Genomic DNA, 13820 nt, shown 5'->3' with positions numbered 1-13820 from the left:
TAGCATTAGATTTATTCACCATAGAGGAAGAAATATTGCAGCATAAAACAAATGCTAATATCCTAACACTGTTTCTCTACCTTTCTCCAATTTTACTTCTAAAATTTCTACCAGATGGTCCCGAAGAATTATTAATACACCTATAAATGTTAACATCTTGTTAGTTGAAGGCCCTACTCCTATTTTCCATTTAAATCATTATCTTTTCCCTTGGTGTCATGGTACATTTTGCAGATCTGTGTGGTATTGAAAGATATAAAGAAGCCACAAATTTTTTTAAATATCCCATCTCAAGCCATGGTCATTAATCTTACATTAACACAGCAAAATAAAAGATTCGGGGCAGGCTGTTTATCAAATCATACTTTCCCCTGACTGGTATTTCAATACAAGCATAAAGCTGATAGATGAGGCGCTAAATGAACCCTCTAATAATACATCAACAAGGACCATTAGAATTATATCATAATAACAAGATCTACATTTTTTAGATTCCGGAACTCAGGAGTATCTATTTCTGAAGGAAGTTTCAGAAACCGTTACAAGTCTTGTTAATTTGGATTGTCACTGTTTTATCTCCTAAGGCCTCGATAATCAGTTGCTATCACAGAATGCTGGCCCTCTGGGGCCCCAGATGAAATCAGCAAAGCAGTTTAGAAATCTAAAGAGAAAGAAAAGCCTTTGCAATTAAGAGTGTTCTGCCCATTTAAAGAATCGAATTTTCCAGGAATACAGCTTAGTATAAACCACGTTTCTTGAACATTTCAACATAATATAACAAACACAAGTGTTTCAATGAAGCAGATAGCAGAGCAATTTGTACTAGCAGATGGTTCACCCTGGGATCAGAGCAATTATCTCCTTACTCTACATATACGGGTAGCTAAAGATTCAACAGTTGACTATTCGAAGAAACTTAGCAGTACAAGTGAATCTCTGATATATTAAAATAAATATGGTTTATATGCTCCCCCTCTGCAGAAAAGTCCTGGAGAACGTTCTGAGTAATAAAAGATTTCTTAGCTGTGTATGCATGGTCACCTTGCTGAGTTATCTCAGGGAATGGGACCCAAAAGATATTGAAGGCTCTGAAGACTTCTCACCATTCTGCCACTCCTGGAAGGCTTAGGCTTCTTTCTTGTGACTGTTACCTAGGAAAATGACTCTTCTTTCCTCATTTATCTTTCTACTATGTCATCCTAAATCTATAAGATCAAATTGTCCTAGCTAAAACAAATCAGCAATTACCAAAACATAGTTTACACTTCACACTTCAAGAAGTGAAGAAATATGAATCTGTGTATCTTTTCCTGATATGCAACTACAGAATATGGAGCCAGTATACCCAAACCAGATTTTAAAAAAAAAATGTTTAACAGGGAAAACGTGGCTAAATACAGAAAGCAGGTATATAACCTTTGTCTAGATCAAAATATTATTAGTTCAAGTAATAAAATTATGGAATCAACACGTTATGTATGGGTTCAGTCATTTTTGTATATACCTAAGTAAAACAAAAGATAGAACTAAAATTAAAAAACAAAAAGCAGTTGGTGGTAGAAGGTTGGCCTTGGGCGGAAATCATAAATCAGGCCACTCTACAGATTTGAGAGTTACAGTGAAACAACAACTCAGGAAACCCTTGAAATGATATTAGAATTTATGACTTGAAAAAAAGACAAAACAAATTTAAGAAGTTTGTTAGCAATGGGAAACCGGGGGAACAGGGACACTCAGAATGTTGAATTTTGCCCATATTACATGTAACCTTACAGAATCCAGCCAGGAACTAGACATGCTAACTGCCTCCATCCTCAGGAAAAGAGAAAGAGGTGGCCTCTAATTTAGAGCTGAAGTAAAAGCCAAAGAAGAATTAGGAGATGAAAAATAGAGGCTACCCTGAAATCCTGAGCACTACATTCAGCAGGATCTTTTGAGATTCAGTGATTCCTGAAGCCTATAAATCATGACTGGGTATGACCTTCTGCCCTAGGATGAGTAAAGTTGCTTCACAAGCCCCATAGTTGAGTGGTCAGGCCTCAAGAACATTCTCTATTTAGGAGGAAGGCATCAGAAAGATATATAAGGGGGAGTTTACACGGAGACAAAGCGGAGCCTGGCATGAGAATTCCCTTGATCTTGGGGACTAAGTCAATTTTATTACCTTAGATAGAATCTTCTGCTGGAGCAATACTTTACTCTCTGGCTTCTACTCAAAACAATCTCAGACTCTCTGATATCTCCATGTCCGCTCTGGTCCTAATGGGAAAAACTAAGGAAAGTAATTTTTAAATTTTAGTTTAAAATATTGCTTACCTTTTAGTTTAAAATATTGCTTAAAAAAGACACCAAGTGCCAAGCATTGTGTCAATTACTTTGAACATGTTTAATGTAATCCTCAATACCCTCTATAAATTGGTCTTATTATTGACATTTCCCATATGAGGAAACTGAGGCTCTTGTTTTATTCTTTGGATTCCAGACTAAAAGTCTGTCTATCCTTTTGCTATACATTTATTATTTCAACCAAGGATCATTCTGTCACTATATCATCCAGCAAGACCTTTTTGTCTTTTCACAATTAACCTTTATTTAAATTATAGTCATTTAACCCAAGATTGTCAGGATAAAAAAATCACATACTGAGATTTAGGTAAATGGGATGGAGATGAAGGGAGGAAAAAGGGTTGTCCAAACTATCTTTGGTAATTATATGTAACCGATAATGTGGGTTTGTGGGTACGCTTTTTGACCCTATCTATGGTAATGACAAAGAAAAGAACATCAGCAACAAAGAAACATATTTATATTAAAAGGGCTTGTTATGTGCCTGCCATTCATTGTTCTAAGTGTTCAATGTAAATCATTTAATAAATTAACTCATTCACGAGAACTAATGAAGCACTCTTATACCATTATCATTTCTATGTTATTTTCTTTTATTTAGATAGTTACAATTGTGAAGAATTCACCATACAATTAAATACCAGTAACTTATTTCTTTTAGAACAAACATATTAATGGTCATGGAGATCAAAAATAGTCCCATTTTTGCATTAAAATTATAGGTTTTACTTTTTCAGCCACTCCAAAAGAGTTTATTTGCTCTTCATTTTGAGCAAGAGTTATATGAACAAATTTATAGCACAAGACTACAAATCTTGAATTTGAACGCCCTGTTTTCTAATTTTAAATTCCATTTAGAGAAATTCCTATACCTAGTCTACAAGGGCTCAGGTGTCCCTGATATAAGCTGAAGTAATGCCATCTTATTTAATGATTTCAAAAGCATCAGGCATTAGGTGTTCTTGCCAACTCGCTAACCTTTTTCCTCATAATGATATTGGTAAAAAAGTACAACAGATGCATAACAGCTGGCTTATGAACTTCAACATCTCAGCCATTTCTTGGCACCACTATAAATGTTTTTCCCCAAATACCAATTCTAATTGGTTAGCATGGTACAACTCTGAGGTCTGAAGTCTTAAATACACTACCTAGTTATTGATTTAAAACTTATATGATTTCACACAATTGGTGGTAAATAGTGAGGCACTTACAGTACAGCATTGCTTTATTTTCCCGGAGCATAACTTGTGGTTACAGGACTTTTCCCTTAATTATTTAGCCTGCAAAGAGTCATTTCTTTCCTAAGTTTTATCTGACAATATAATTTTTATGGTTGAGTTGTCAAACCTTTGAAAATAGGATTTTATAATAGGAAGTGACAAATCCTAGCTCAGTTCAACCATCTGCCTTTAATAAATACATGTTTCTTTCCCCCTGCAAACCTGACATTTTCTTCCCATGACCCAAGGTCAAGCAATCAGAGAAAGAGAGAGGATGATAATTAAAAAGAGACTGTTAGTGAATCAGCACTGTGAGAAATAGTTGTAAATGAAGTGAATGTATCTCTGCAAAACAACCCTGCTGGAATGTTGCTTTCAAACATGCCTTTCCAATATTTACTACTGTCTTCATTAGTGGCTCACTCACATCTGAAGTCACAGCAGGCTTTTCAGGACCATGGACAGGGACACACAGAGGCCGCTAATTCCTCACTGCATATGGCAACAACCAATGTTGAGAGTTTTGGATGAAAATTACATGCATTCATCTTCATTTGGGTGAGGGGGCCATCTGGCTTGTATGAGCTGCTGGGATTTCAAAACTCAATGAAGATCAATATTGCCCAGGAGGCTGAACTCTTAAAGCAAACCAAGGGCAAATGTGCCTGTCCAATAGACAAAAAAAAATTTTTGTTAATCATGATGTCTCCAGATTTGCTAATAATTATGTTGTGTTTAATTCAATAATCTGGCACTTAAGCAGTAGAGTGCCAGAGGATCCACCAGCATTAGGCTTCTTCCTTGTTACCTTGGGGAGATTGATAAAGTTCAGGCTGGCATCATTGGGTACTATTTTATAATTGGATTTGTTTTGTTTCCTTCAGTGAACTGTTTTGAGTACCATGGAGAGACATTTAGGAGTATCATGCTATAAACTAGAAGTAGAAATAAAAGGTGAGATATGAAATGTGCCAAGTGGACAAGTTAAAAAATAAAATGTAGACTCTTAGTTATGAAAGAATTTAGCATAGATATGCTGTTCAAAAAAGGAAACAAATTTAGAGATGAAAAGATATAGATATATAGAGAAAACTATTATTATGTCAACTAGAAAAGCTTAATGGATATGAGGGTGAGTCAAGAAATAAAGAGTATACTTTTCATTTTAAGATTTTATCTCTTTATGTCTATAAAATTTTGCCTCTCATCTTCTTCTAATTTTGAGAAATGGATCACAATTTTATGCTTGCTCGATAGAGGTAAGTGAGGTATTGTGACTTTAGGATATTTATTTAGAAATCACTGTTACTTGTCATCTTAAAGTTTAGTTTTTTTTTTCTTCCAAATCCAAAGAGCATTCATTTAAATGTTCCTTCCTGGTTCCACCAAACAAAGCAATTCATCTGCCTTGCTCACTGCTGACTCTAGCACATGAGAGAGAGTAGCTGGCAGATATGAAATACATATTTGTTAAATAAGTGAACATTTCTGCTTTTCAAATTTATATTCATTCTTAAAGTCTGCACCTTCACTGGTGCTTTCTCTAAACTTTCTTGGACTGCCTCCATCCTTGCTGAATGTGGCCTGTCTCTCCTCCTATAGCTCCATGTATGTGCCTCTCTTGTAGCACTTGTATTATTCTGGCTTGAAATACATTAAATTGTATAAGTTTATTGCTTCCATTACTCAAATACAGTCTATAAGAGAGCAGGAAGTGTGTAACTTGAACCTGGTAAATGCTCAATGAATATTTTTCAGTGGAATTAACATTTCTGCCTCAATCCTCTGCAATGACTAGGCACTCCAGAAAATTCCTGGACCACAGCTCTTACCTTGTTTCATAGTTCTCTTCAGAAGGGTCCAAGGATATGCCACCTATTTTCTGCAAAATAATTATGATAATAGCCAACATTTACAATTCTGCACTGAGCTAAAAGCTTTAATTTCATTATTAATATTCATCTTTGCACTGAGGACAGTTATCCCCATTTTACAACTGGCCAAACTGAGCCTGAGAAGAGACAAATAAAATTTTTCCCAGGTCCCTTAGCTTGTAAATAACAAACCAGCCATTTACAGGGCAAAAGCTATTTCTGATGGAATTCAGGCCAAAAAATAAATAAAAGGATTTTTTAAATCAATGTCTAATTTGAAATATGAAATCCATGCTCTTAGATGAACATGTTAAAATTTTAAATTGTCAAGGTTCTAAAGAAAATGTCTAGATTTGCTCAACTTCCAAACTCATATGTACTCAGGATACTTTTAAACACAGAAAAGTTTTTTTCTTTCTTTTCTTCTTTTAGCCAACTTGACTTATTCTGATAAATGGCATCATACTAAAAGAGAAGAGCTAACTTGTGTACTTCTCAATTAAATGATATTTGAGCTTTACATCATTCCTAGCTTTATTTATGTACACACACACACATGCATTTCACATGACCCAAATAATAATTTTGCCTACTGTCTCCTGATGTTTGGAACTGAGATTTCCAATGCAGGAAAGGACTAAGGGGGGAAAAAAGTCTTTAAAGCTTCTGAAATGAGATCTTCATTTACAACATTATGTTGCTGCATAACTGTTGCAGACAGATTTGTATTCAGTGTGTTTGAAGGCTTACATGCACTTTTTACTCCAGCCTTTGATCCTTCTTCTAAAATGCATGCACTTATTCTCAGCTTACTTTAGGATTTCAGTTCTGCCTTTGAGATACTGTCGTGATTGGCTGAGTCACTGGCCCTGTTCTCAATAAAGTGTAGAAGACGAATGGCTTTAGCACTTTGGTTCAGCTCTTATAAATCTAATAAATGGCTTCACCCATATCGCCTCCTTTGGAATCCTTCACATTGCCTTGGCTGGTTTTTGTTACAGATAAGAAAGGGGAATGTTTGCTAACCTTGATATTGATGAGACTGAAACAGCTCCTCTAATCATTCTGCGTCTGCACAACTTCATTCTTAATGTTCAACCAGTAATAAGTGGCATTGCCTAAGTGAAAAACAGTGTGACCAAAGCAATAGAGAATCACATATTGTTAGGTCACTTGGTGACGAAATTTGTGTTTCACTTGAGGGTTTCAGCCCCAGGCAAGTCTATCTGGATTCAGTGAGACCAAAAACTGACAACAGAACATTGGGGGTCAAGGGGCTTATACCAAGCTTTATTCTCACAGTGGCAGGTTAAGCTCTAGAATCCCATCTGCCTCTGAGGCAGTCTGCAAGTAGCAAGCCTGTCTCTCTGCCTCTGCTCCAGCCTCTGCACCCCTCTGCTGCCTCAGTCTTTGTTCCCCCCAGCACCAGGCAGAGCTCTTTTTATAGAATGGCTTATTGCCAGCGGGAATACAAGTATGCACCTGTGCAGTGGGCTAAGTATTACATAATTGCATGTATACAATGGGTAGATTAGATTAGGATCGGGTGAGGATCCTGGACATGGAACTTCCATTTTCTCCATAGTTAGGGTGGGCCAGGCAAATTCTGAGGGCCCCTGAAGATTAGAAATGAGCCTTAGCAAGTGCTGCTACTGAATGTTGGCAAAAGCAATTCTTCCCAGACAGTCAGATGAGGAGATTAGACAAACTTCCTGAACTTCCAATTCCTTTGTTGAAAAACAGGAAAACTGTTTCATTCAGAATGAACTTCCTATAAATAATCAATTTTCTAAAATTAGGACATGCTTCAACAGAAGAAAGAAATCACAAAAACCAAACTTTGAGCAAGAAATATTTTTCTTTGCTTTACCCCAGATCTCATTTGTCTTATATTTTGTTAAAGCATACGCTTTGCAAAACTAATTTCTTCCTCCAGTCTCCCCACCAGGACTCTATTCAGAAGCAGAGATGATTTTTGGCCCATGAGTATGAGTTAGATTATTTTAGACCTAAGGTTTCATTTTTTCACTTGCATGTTTTTTGTTTGTTTTAAAGGCAAGTGAGAGAAAAACAAAAAGAAAATGAAAAGAACTTATCTGTTATCCTGCCCTGATTGGACTATAATTACCATGAGATAATTCACAAATTGAATCAGGCTAGAAAATGCTATCACATTTTTAGTTTAATAGAATTCTCACCACTAATATGACTACTTTATTGATACCTTTCTTGATCATTTCTCTGAGATTCCCCAAAACTTTCAAGGAAATTTTCTTTTCTGTCCAGTATGTTCTAAAAAAATTAAAATAAGTCCTGCCAGAGCCTCCCTGGTACACCACAAGAGAAGCCAACATCTTTTTGTTTGACTGAATTATCAGATCACGTGGACCCTCTAAGGAAGCCCAATAGGCTCACATTTGCCATTCGGTTTCTCACTGACAAGAGCAGGGCAGGCGCAGCTGTTCCCAGCAGCTGTTCAGTGTAGAACTGCCTGAGCTCAAATGCCTTCCGGCTGATGGTGGTCCCCAGGAGCACAAGAGGACAATCACCACGCCTGGGAATGGAGGCCAGCTCCAAAGGAAAATAAACCCAAATGAAGTAAGCAAACCAGCCCCCATCCTGCCTCTGACTCTTGCAGAGAAGAAAATAACTCTGCAAACCTGTTCCTTCCCAGCCTGCCCTCCCGAGGGCTTCACCTTTATAATGAGCCAGACTAGACAGGGAGATTCCATGCCGCATCAAATGAGTTCTCATTATAATAGGCATCTTGGCCGCCCATCAGAGATCCCACAACCAGGGTAGCAATGAAGTGGAGCAGGTGACTAAGAGGAAGGGTAGAAATTTACATACAGAGATAAGCTTGGACAGTCATTAAGAGAACAGGCCTTCACTTCAAAAAGACATGAACTTGGCACAGGTCTCCTGCCTGTTAAATATGTACAGTGTGTGCTTATTTGATGATGAAAATCAGACTATGGCTATTTGAATGGAAATGAATTTTAATAAGTGTTAGAGGCAGAAGAAGCAGAAACCCTCCATTCTCCTCTCTATCGCCCGGCACCTTCTTGACCATCATTCCCACAAAGGAAAGAATGCCGGCATGCTAATTATGCCAAGAACTCTCTCTCCTCCTCAGTCTTTGTGGGTGTTCATTAACCTCATGGGCTCCTCTGCCAGCAGGGTACAGCTGCCTCCGGGACATTTCCATATCCCTTAAGAATAGCGTGATGTTGGTAGAGTTAGCCGAGGGATCCTGCCTATGGAGAAAATGGGAGAGAGCTTCCTTAGGAATCAAAGCAAGGGGACTATTAGCGTTTAGCACGTACCTTGCACTATTTCAAAATCTGCAAAATTTTGCACTTACTTTGCATTTTTAGAAAATTAAATATAATATGGTTATTTATTACTCATTTTTCATCTTGACAGAGACACAAAAGAATCGTCCTGGTATTGTAAATCCTAATCTCCACCTCCAGTCTGAAATACACACAAAAACAAACACCTCTGGGTTATTTATCTCTTATTAGTATTGAAACATAGCCTGAAAACGCAGAAATATTCTGGTGACCTTAAAAGCTTATGAAATCTATTCCCTTACTCCAAATAAAACCACATAAAAAAGTCATCCTGGTAATGACAACAGAATAAATAAAAAATACTTTCAAAGAAGTTTGGCCTGAAAATGGTAGAGTTTGTAGGGGACAACCATGGATTCTCTAAGTAACTGTCCTGTCTCAACCTTCTCCAAACTGGTTCATGTGGTGACTTCTGTTTTCTCTGGGCACAAACCCTAAATTTGTAAGGTCATTGACCCTATGCTAGTCCAAGCTCATTAAGCCTGACCTTAAAGGCGCTATTGTTTCATTTACGCCTTTTGGGAAAAACCCTATAACAGATCTTATTTTCCCACTGCCATCTCTCATGGTTCATGAAAGTCAGTACGTTTCTTCTAGTCGATTTCATACTAAACTAGATAAACTGTGCATCTTTAGAATAAAAAGAAAGAAAATACTCCCATTGCCTAGCAATGGAATATCTAATGTCTTTTATATCGACAAGTAAATATTATCAGCGAGAGGAGTGGCCTCTCTACAACCTACACGTCAGGGAGTTAGACATGCTGCCCTTTCAGGGGCTCACCTCCAAAGCATCGGGGAGAGAGGAGGATGGAGGATGGTCTAGTGAGCATTTCCCTCACCAGACCCTAAAGCAAGTGCTTAAAAACATTTGCAAAGAAATGCTTACTGATACGGGTGCCAACCCCATTTTTTTTTTCAATCTCAGGATTTGCTTTATGAGGATTCAAACTTAATCCCTGAGATTTTACTATTCAGTCCTTAACATCCTATAATGAGTGGTTTTCTTTATTTTTTAATTTTTTTTACTAAATCTCAATATTTGCTGAAGCAGGAAACAGCAAGTACAGAGACCCCACTAAAATTGACCCCTCCTCCGAAAAACTAAAATTAACCTCTATATTTTTTCCTGCTTAGAAAGGTGCATTTATAATTTTTAAATGTGTGTTTAATGAAGTTGTTCTCTCCCACCTTTCCTTTCTCTTGAGCTACTCTTACGAGCTCTTCCCCCTGGGGTCCCAGGGTGGGTTAGGGTAGAACAGCGAGAAGCTGGGGTTGGGATGGAAAAGGTCTCGGGCATTTCCTCCCTATTATCACCCTGTTAAAGCTGCTCTGGCTCTGACAGCCTAACAAGGTGCTAATGGGCCATACGTTCTAGCCCAGTTCACAGCAGGTTATTTCAAATGGGTTGAGGAAGTTGATTTGCATTCGAAATCTTACGCCTGCACTTGCTTTTCCGTTTGGCCCTTGATTTCTACTCCCCAGACACCCTTCTGGGTTGACTGCAGAATGGAACAAAATCACATCAGTTCAGAATTTGAATTGCTCGAGTCTGGATTTTAAATGTGCCCCATTATTTCATCAAGTTGTGGTGGGGGAGGAGCAAGTGGAAAGAAAAGAGAGCGAAGAGATTTTTAAATGAAAGGGAGAGATGATGACAGATGGATGCAAATGTTCCTTTTAAGTGGAGAGGGGCAGCTGATGTTGGGGCATGAAATTAAATTAGTATGTCTGGGGCTGGATGCGTGTCATTCAGCGTCACATTTTCTACTCCAGAGGAGTCTGGTTACCTCATGATTCACCAGCTTACTTCCACAGAGCCACAAATGCTTCCCTGCACACAAGATGGAGACCCTTTTTCATAAAATGGAAAAACGTATCACACAGGGGCAGCCCCCCAACCTCACGCTGTCCTACCAACTCTGGAGGGAGGCGGTGGCTTCACTGGAACTCTGTCGGGTCAAAGGGAGGTAGGAAGGAAATGAAATAGAAGTCAGCACGTTTTCCAAGGAGACAGTGTTTATAAGCGGCCTGCAGTGTGCTAGGCAAGTGAACAATCCGCTTTTGAAAACCCTGCCAGCCGTGTGCTAGAAGTGCTCAGGATTCATAAATGTTTACAGCCATTTCTACTGAGCAACAGGACGAAGCTTTTTCTTCAAGACCAGGCTCCAGGGGTGCTCCCCATAAATTACAGCACGCAAGCGTCCACTCCTCTTTTGAAAGTCAAGCAGACCTCAGGCATCAGGGCCATGGCCGCGAAGGTTCACAGCTCAGTTCAGCACCTCGCTCTCTAGTTTTCTCCCCTTCATCTTGCATTCGATTTCCATTCCCTCTTTTACCCAAAAGCTAAAGTTCTAAGCCAGTTGTCCCCTCAACCAGTAAAGTCTAGGTTGCATGCCTGACTGACACCATATTGCTTTGTAAAACCCAAATAAACAGAGAGCTGCATTATTCAGAACCAGTTACCTGAAACTTAACAAAAAAAAAAAGGCTAAAGCAAAAGTTAATTCCTGGATATGCAAGAGATCCCATAATCTCCTTCACCCACTGGCCATAATAGCATTTTAGAGCGGTCCCCAAAATGTCTCATGAATCTTTAAGTGGGATCACAGAGATTTTTTTTTATAAAGGACATTATCCAGTGTCAACTTGCATCTGTTAAAAAAATAAGGAAAACAATTAACTTAAAACTATCATCATGATAATGCCTCCTTATCAAAAAAAAGAAGAGCCATTGAAGTCTCTGAAGCAGTTCAGAACAAGCCTTTTCAAAATGTGCCAGCACGTGGATTATTTTGAATTGAGACCCTGTGCGCATGGGATAAGCTTTTGCCCTTCCCTTAACTGTAATAATCTGAACTGTGATCTTTCCCAGAATAAGGGTCATGACCAGAGATGAATTTTATCTGAGTGACCCACCTGTGCAGCAGGGCAGACATCTCATTACCAAACACCTGTTCTTTTTCTTGGTCTGTGAATCACCCTCCTCCCCTTTGAAGCCCCAGGCCCCTCTCCCATTCCTTAGCTCAGGACGGCATAGACACCTCATTTTACCTTCCTGTCTTTGAATCTCTCGTGTAAATGAGATTACCATATATACAAAATGGTTTTTCTCCTGTTCATCTGTCTTATGTTCACTTGATTATTAGACCAGCTGAAGAATCTAGAAGGGGCGAAGGAAACTTCTCCTCCCCAACATCTCTCTTCACCCACCAAACTGTCCCTTGGATTAAAAATAAAGTTAAACCCTAACTATTTCATTCTTCTTTTCTCAGCAATGATGGTGTTCACAACACACCACCCTAAAATATGGCGCCTTAGGGTATTGAATATTTCAAGCTGAAGGCATTTAAGAAATGGTAGGTGGGAAAGGGCATTTCTGACCTTCCCTGGAAGCAGATAATAAGACCCTCATGTGGAAATGTTCACCTCACACCTGGAGGAAAGGAGCATCCTATCTCCAAGACTGAGCAACTCTGAGAGGACCCCAAGCAACCAGGACTCGCTACCTTTCCCCTGTTCACTACTCTTAGCTCAAACTCCTTTATCCTGTCACATATTTCCACTGCTGTCCACACCTCATCAAACCTACTATAAAAACACTAAAACTTAACCATTCCTTCCAGTCTTCATTTCCTTAGGAAGGCTCCACTACCATGTAACACTTATATTAAATAAATCTGTATCCATCTCTTTTATTAGTCTGTTCCTGGCAACAGGGTGTCAGCGGAGAACCTCAAAGGGTAGAAGAAAAATATGTGTTCTTCCCCTACAGCAGGCAAAAGAGAAATGAGTAAAAAGATATGCCCCTTCTCTACACACCCCAGCATTTTATGAAAAAGACTTTCTTCAGTGTCCACCTGTCAAGGTGAATAAACCTGGGAGAAGGCCTAGGTGGCGTGAGTCACATAGTCTGCTTAGGTTAGCACATGCCATGTGGGCTTTCTTCTGGCAATTTTCAAGTTGTCGTTTCAGATTTCTTATGCTGGAAATCCGCACACAACACAGGTGAGGCATGTACGATGTCAGGGGAAGAAAAAAAAGTGAGAGAGCCCCCTGTGCATTCATCGGTGCGAGGTATTCTTTCTGGATGGTCCTTCACCTTACGTTTGCTTCATTTTCTGCCTTATAGCCCAGGCAAGACCCCCATTGCATTTTGCCCTCAAGGTCATTGCCATACTGCTTGGTTTTCCCTTTTCAGGTGATGAGCCAGCCAGTCCATCTTCAGCCCCAGTTGCCATTCCTTTCCCCACCAACCACTTCACTCCCTGAAGCACTTCTGATGTGCATTCTGGAACTGTCTCCAGTGAGCTGAGAATGAGCTTCCGCAAGCAAAATTCTTTGTCTGTCTGTCCCAGGAAGATGTTTGTATGGTTGTCCATCAGTCTCACTCTCCAAAGAAACTGGATAAGGAAGTATGTGTTACTCCATTGTTGCTGCTATCCCACAACAAGAATCGCTGGAGTGGTCCCCATTAGAGGACAGTCGAGCCTGAGTTAGACAAGTCGCGGTGCACAGCTCGGGTGGCCAAACTTTGATGGATACGAGACTGTGACGTGTGTGAAGTGTATCTTGAGTTCTTTCTCACTGCCCCTTGCAAGCATCCTTCCTTGCTCTGCAGCCCCATTTCCTGGCTGTGTCCCCAGAGATCCCCACAAGTAATAACCCCTACAGCTTTCATCATCTCTGTCTTCTAGGACTTCGCTTCCTCCCCATCAGAATTGGACTTTTGTCTATTCTATGTCCATTTTTCTTAATTATGCTTAAGTAATTCACTTAACACTTTATCTCATTGTCCCAACTGATGTGACAAAGGAATTCAAATCAAAAGGAATGACTGGCACAGCTTTTGAGGGCCCTGTGGACCACTAGTGAGGTATTTTTTTAAGGGAGTGACTATATTGACTCAGCTTTTCATAGCACATGGACATTTACTCCCCTGTCCATAGGGATTCAACGACTATTAAATTATTTCATTTTATTAACAGGTGAACCCTTCCATTCATATTTCCATCATCTTG

Source organism: Manis javanica, chromosome 11, assembly GCF_040802235.1.
Source record: "Manis javanica isolate MJ-LG chromosome 11, MJ_LKY, whole genome shotgun sequence".
Lineage (NCBI taxonomy): Eukaryota > Metazoa > Chordata > Mammalia > Pholidota > Manidae > Manis > Manis javanica.
The sequence above is the reverse complement of the archived record's forward strand: the minus strand, read 5'-3'. Positions refer to the sequence as shown.